General features: G+C 38.3%; 1 pseudogene; it reads left to right on the top strand.

Moving 5' to 3' along the window:
• The first annotated feature begins 5,658 nt into the window (after positions 1 to 5,658).
• Positions 5,659 to 6,584, top strand: LOC136174299 (olfactory receptor 4C3D-like; annotated as a pseudogene).
• The last annotated feature ends 296 nt before the right edge of the window (positions 6,585 to 6,880 follow it).

The raw sequence follows: 6,880 nt of genomic DNA, 5'->3' as shown, positions 1-6,880 counted from the left end.
CAATCCCTCCCAGCATCAGGGTCTTTTCCAATGAGTCAACTCTTCGCATGAGGTGGCCAAAGTATTGGAATTTCAGTTTCAGCATCAGTCCTTCCAGTGAACACCCAGGACTGATCTCCTTTAGGATGGACTGGTTGGATCTCCTTGCAGTCCAAGGGACTCTCAAGAGTCTTCTCCAACACCACAGTTCAAAACCATCAATTCTTCGGTGCTCAGCAAATATTGTCATATATGCATATTGTCATATTTGCTTCTATTTCAATTTGAAGGAACATTGAAAGATTTATGAAGCCACAGCCCAGAACTTTTCAATTTCTGGTAAACAACCTAGATGCCCTTCTGGGATCAAAGGATTTTGGTTTGGGCTAACACCATGGGATCACAAAAAGTCGGACACGACTTGGTGACTGAACAACAACAATACAACGTGAGCTCTGTCGTGAGTGCTTTAGCGTTTTGAGAACATGTTTCTCTATCTACTGAAATGCATGAAGTTGCCCATAAGATTATTCTGGTAGGTGCTGGGTTTTGTACAATTAGTCCCTGAAACTGTCAAACATCAAAACATACCTCAACTATTTTCTGATGAACTATGATATGATCCATACATAACATTTTTTGTTTTCATTCTAGTTTACCCTTCAAGTTTGAGAATCTGTGTTGCTATTTCTCTAGGGTTTTAAACCACTGTTTTTGGATTTGTATTCTGGAGACAATCTTTTCTGGTATAGCTCCAAAAACTCTTCTTTTGAAAAATTATTTTCATGAGCAGTCTTCACTGATTTAGACCTAATTCCACGTGACTCAGATGGTAAAGAATCTGCTTGCAGTGTGGGAGACCTGAGTTTGATCCCTGGGTCAGGAAGATCCCCTGGAAAAGGGAATGGTAATCCACTTCAGTATTTTTGCCTGGAGAATTCCATAAACAGAGCAGCCTGGGGACTACAGTTCATGGGGCTGTAAGAATCAGACATGCCTGAGTGCATAGCACTTTCACTTTCCACCCTCTTTCCCTTTTATGCTTCTCTAGGGTTTTTGGAGCTGGGCTAAACAGACCTAGGGGTTCTAAGGCAATCTCTTTGCCCAGTATGTTAGCTATTTAAGTGGAAACTGGGTGACCCCTTAATGGACCGCAGTGAGTAGATTTCAGTCTACTATGAGGTTCAGAATGATGACTTTTTCAGTGCATGCTAATTCTCTAATCTCACGCTTTAATTTCAGAGCTGAAAGAAGAGTTCAAGGTACTTTCATAATATTTCAGCAAAATCCATATTTATCATAGTTCTTTAGATAGGTTCAAATCCTCATTCAAACTGTTTTTGGCCTCCGCCTTCACAAATATTATTGCAGAACCATAATAATAAAATATCCAGCCAACCTATTAATAGGTTTAGTCACATGGTTTCAGTTCTCATAATCACTTTTCCTTCAAGATGCATGCTGCTCACAGTGATTATATTCTCTGGAACCCATCGACAGTTATGTCCAATTTATGTTTCTCTTTAAAGAAAGCATATTTGAATATTTTGAGTAAGTGTAGCTATATATAGGAATATCAATACATTGAATTAATTCAATGTATTTACAAAATAATTTCAAACTTCGGCATTTATTTCTTTTCATAGATAATTGCAAAGAGTCTTAAAGCTGGCGGTAGCATAAACATGTCATGTCTGTTTAGTTGTAAAACATAATTTAAAGACAAAAGTCCTGACCCAGGATTTAATGATGTGATTCTTCACCTTTCCTTGGTAAATGGTGTTCCTATTCACTTTTTCATGCTTCCTTGTTATAAATTGTGTTTATGTCATTGCTCATTTTTAATATTCCATAAAGATATTATAGGACTAAATTTAAATGTAAAATGCATTTTACCATTTTTCAATATAACTGAAGAATGGAATTACTGTCATCATAAACATGTTAATCTAATTACAGAATTGGCACAATAAATAAGCATTTTGAGGAAGTACTATAAACTTTTTCTATTATGAGGTGCTAATGTTACAAAGGGTTTCATAATTTTCACTTAACATATATATGGAAACAATATTTATAAATTGTGATTAACATGACAGTAGATCAATTAAAAATAAAATATCAAAATAAAAATTAAAAATAAAACACATATCTAAGTGTTTAATTTATATGGTATCAAATATTCAGACTCCATACTTAAGCTCATTTATTATCAAATATCCAGTTTATGGCTTCCCAGGTTACCCTGTGGTAAAGAATTTGCCTGACAATGAAGCAGATGCAAGCGGTACAGTTTTGGTCCCTGGCAGGCTGTAGTCCATGGGGATCACAAAGAGTCAGACACCACTGAACACACACACACACACACACACACACAATCCAAGTTTATAAGTGGTCAACTTTTTCTCTTTTGAGATGATGTTTTGTTTTCATATAGACTTATGGATGAAGTTTAAAATTAGAGAGGAGCACTGTAAAAGTTCCTCTCTGATGTTGTCACCTTATTTAAAATAATTGGTTTTTTGGCAAGACCTGTTAATGATAGGGAAATACCCATGAGTTCCAATTAGTCACAGCGAAGAAATTTCATAGATTTTGCCAACAAATAGGATATATGGTAGTGCTGTTAGGGCTTCTACAAAGTTACGATTATAAATCAAGAGACACTTACTGCAGCTGAGTTGGCTGACATTTTTACCTTGTGGGTTTTACTTCTTTCCTGAGCAACTAACAGCTGCCTGGGGCCTAGCCATGGAGGTATGTCAGACACTTTCATAGGTGAGATTATTTTTTTAGAAATCATATAATCATACATTCTCAGTTTTATATACATATTACAAATCATACAATCAACCCTCATCTAAGTTTACCTTAGATTTAAATCCCTTCTTCAGCATACAAAATAACAAGAAAGGTAGACTCAGCTATAATACTACCAATTTAGAACTAAGAATATTTTGGGGTTGTTTATTTCTTATTGATATATACTTAAATGGGCTTCCCTGCTGGCTCAGAGGGTAAAGAATCTGCCTGCTAATGGAGGAGACATGAATGCGATGTCTGAGTAGGGAACATCCCCTGCAGAAAGGAATGGCTACCCATTCCAGTATTCTTGTCTGGAGAATTCCATGGACAGAAGAGCCTGGAAGGCTACAGTCCATGGTGTTGCAAAGAGTTGGACATAATGGAGTGACTAACCCTTTCTCCTTTCATATATTTAAATTAATTGAATTAATAATATAATTAGCTGCAATTACATAAGTTAGAATAAATTTGAAAGTCAAATATGCATCCAAAATTTCCCTCACTTAATATTACAACTTTAGAAGTTTTTATGACATTGCACAATTTTTAAAAGCATCACTCTTAAAAAGTATATATTATTCAGAAAGATGTAGTATATGGAATTCAAAGTGATGTACAATCAAAAGGAATTTTAATTATCTTATTCCCCAGTGTTGAAAATTCCAAGCTGTTTCTAAATTTTCCACAGTTCTTATTAATAGTACTGGACAAAATTGTACATAGTGATTTTTCTCTTTTAAAAATATTTTACATTAGGGTTTATTCCTAAAAGAAGTATCGCAGAGCTAAAGAAAAAATGAAAAAAAAAAGTAATTTACATTTTTTTCATAGTTGTTTCTAAAATACTTCATAAACTGTGTTTAATTCTTACTTTATTTACACTACCCTCTTTATCTGCTGGGGGATTCCGCTAAAGAAGGAGGAAATGCTGTAACAACGGTGCATTTTGTTTCCACGTATGCATAAATGTTTCACCTTAGATAATTAAAAATACAGTTTTTTATCCACTTACCTTTGAAAAGATATGCTTTATGAAATATATTTAATTGCGTCTATTTCTCTTGTCCTTGTCAAATTTAAAACCGCGAATTTCTTGTTGTGTTAGTCACGCACTGTGGTGTAAGCAGGGATGGTGGATGCTGTCGGAAGATGGGAGAAGACGGCGTGGGGATGCACGGAGCAGACATAAAGGACCCGGAAGGTCGTTCCTGCTGTGGACGGGCGAGCCGCCGCTCTTTGGTATGGTAGGTCAGGCACTAAGGGCATTTAATAGCAACACCATTTATGATTTTGTATGAATAAGCATGCATTAAATACATAGTAAGTGTCCAGTAAATGTTGACCGAGTGAACTTGTAGGAATAAATAGCAAGTAATGGGTTTTATGTGTTTGTGGTAGTCGGTGCATATACACGTATATGTATGGTGCATTACCTGTCTCTCTAGCAAATTATTCCTGTTCTTCATATTAAATTCTTATTTACAGAACTTGGAAGTATTTCCTTTACTTGAAAGATCTTTGTGTGTTGAACACCTGTATGAATTGATTTTTTTTTTTTTTAACTAAAACTAAGTTATGGGTTTCTCTGGTGGCCAACTGGTAAAGAATCTGCTTGCAATGCAGGAGACCTGAGTTCAGTCCCTGGTTTGGGAAGATCCCCTGGAGAAGGGGATGGCGACTCACTTTAGTATTCTTGCCTGGAGACTATCATGGACAGAGGAGCCTGAGGTCTGGCAGGTTACATTCCGTGGGGTTGCAAAGAGTCGGACACAACTGAGCAACTCACACACACACACACACACACACACACACACTGAAGCAATGTATATGCAGAATATGTATATTAAATTATATGTGGAGCAGAATTTTGAAAAATAAAATAATCAATTAACATATACACAAATTATCTTTAAAGTAAAATGATCCATAACATGCACTTTTCTAGAACATTTGAATATTTTCATGCTTATTCTGGAGAGTGTTCAGAAACTCTTTTTTGTTATTAATTAGCTTATTCGTTTTAGTCCAGGTTCGATGCATGATACAGAAACTCTAAACTGGAGTGCAGCTTCCCTTCCAGTTTCTCATACAGTAGAGATTGTAGATCGACAGAGCTGGAGGACAAAGGCATTTGAACTTCTGTTGAGTTTATGCTTCAGTGAAGCAAGTATATCTTTACTTTTGGAGAATGACAATTTAATACCAAACGTTTACTCATCATCTGATCGGTTTCAGGCACTGCGGCATTATTCCATGCACTCTAGTGGGACAGTGAAGAAACAGCTGAGTAGTTTATGTGTTCTGATAGGTACCAGAGAGGATGTTTCACCAAGTACTTCTATCTATTTCCCTAAATTCCCTGATTTCTTGATCATGTTTTTTCTTTCCAAAGTTAGGAGTTGAGATGTCAAACTGAAATTCCATCACGGAAAAGGGAATAGCTCTTATGTGTGTACAGCATTTCTCAGCCTATAAAATGCATCTGAGAATTACGATTTGTAATCTCACGGACACAGTGAGGGGCCTGAAGAACTGAGATGATGCAGCAAAGTCCAATGGGGTCAGAACAAGAAGGAGAATTCAGATCTCAAGTAGACAGTCCAGAGTTTTTTCAGTAAATTACACATCAAATTTGCCCTACAGGTGGTTTACAGGTGACTGGTGCTAGGTATCTGAAGAGATGGAAAGCTTTATGGAGGAAATAAGAAAAAATTGAAACAAGTACTGGGACAAAGTGTCAAGGGCATACTCCACAGTTACAGTGATTGCACTATTTTGTTGTAAACGTCAGAACACAATTCTTTGGTGATTAACGAGTATGATTCTTTGTTCCTTTGTAGGTGAGTCAGGCCCTAGGAAGCTGTTCCTTGCTGAATGGATGTCCTCAGGCCTCCCAACAATGTGACTGAATTTGTTCTCCTGGGACTCACACAGAATCCACACTTGCAGAAAATACTCTTCGTTGTCTTTTTGTTCATTTTTTTATTCACTGTTCTGTCCAATCTGCTCATTGTCATCACCATCTCCCTCAGCCCTACACTTTCTGCTCCCATGTACTTCTTTCTCACTTACTTGGCCTTATTAGATGCCTCCTTCACCTCAGTCACCACGCCTAAACTGATCACTGACCTGCTGTTCCAGAGGAGATCCATCTCTTGGGGTGCCTGCCAGACTCAGCTCTTTTTGGAGCACTTCCTGGGAGGATCAGAGGTCATCGTCCTCATGGCCATGGCCTACGACCGCTACGTGGCCATCTGCAAGCCTCTGCACTACACGGCCGTCATGCGGCAGGGGCTCTGCCAGCTCCTGGTGGTGGTGGCCTGGGTCGGGGGGTCCTGCATGCCTCAGTCCAGATCCTTCTCACCATGGACTTGACCTTCTGTGGTCCCAACGTCATCGACCACTTCAGGTGTGATTTCTTCTCGCTGTTGGAGCTTGCCTGCAGCGCCACCTACAGGCTGGGAGTGGTGGTGGCGGCCAACAGCGGGGGCATGTGCTTGCTCATTTTTTCCCTGCTGCTCATCTCCTACGTAGCCATCCTGAGCTCCCTGAAATCCCATGGCTCTGAAGGACGGCGCAGAGCCCTCACTACATGTGGCGCCCACTTTACAGTAGTGGTGCTCTTCTTTCTGCCTTGTGTGTTCACCTACACGCGTCCTGTGGCCACGTACCCTGTGGACAAGTGGGTGACTGGGTTCTTTGCAATCCTCAGTCCCATGTTAAATCCTATTATTTACACAGTGAGAAACACAGAGGTGAAAAATGCCGTGAGGAGTCTGATGAAGAAGAGAGTAACTTAGGCTGTCCATGATACCAAGAAAGTGACGATTATATACATATATAGGAAGGATTATACATGCTGCAAATTGTGAAAGTAAATTAGCAAATTTTGCAGATTATTGACAAAATGGCCTAGAAAATAGGCATTTTGACAACTTTTTAAAATACTTTGCCAAGACTTGTATATTCATACTCACAGTTTCAGAATAGCCAACGGGAAGAATATCAACAATAAGCCCCTAGTTTATTTATTGTAGAGTATATGCTTCCAGTGTCTTATTATTAATTTTTAAACATTATTCAGATAAGTTACTTG

Source organism: Muntiacus reevesi, chromosome 9 (assembly GCF_963930625.1).
Source record: "Muntiacus reevesi chromosome 9, mMunRee1.1, whole genome shotgun sequence".
Taxonomy (NCBI): domain Eukaryota; kingdom Metazoa; phylum Chordata; class Mammalia; order Artiodactyla; family Cervidae; genus Muntiacus; species Muntiacus reevesi.
This window is presented reverse-complemented; position numbering and strand designations above follow the sequence as displayed.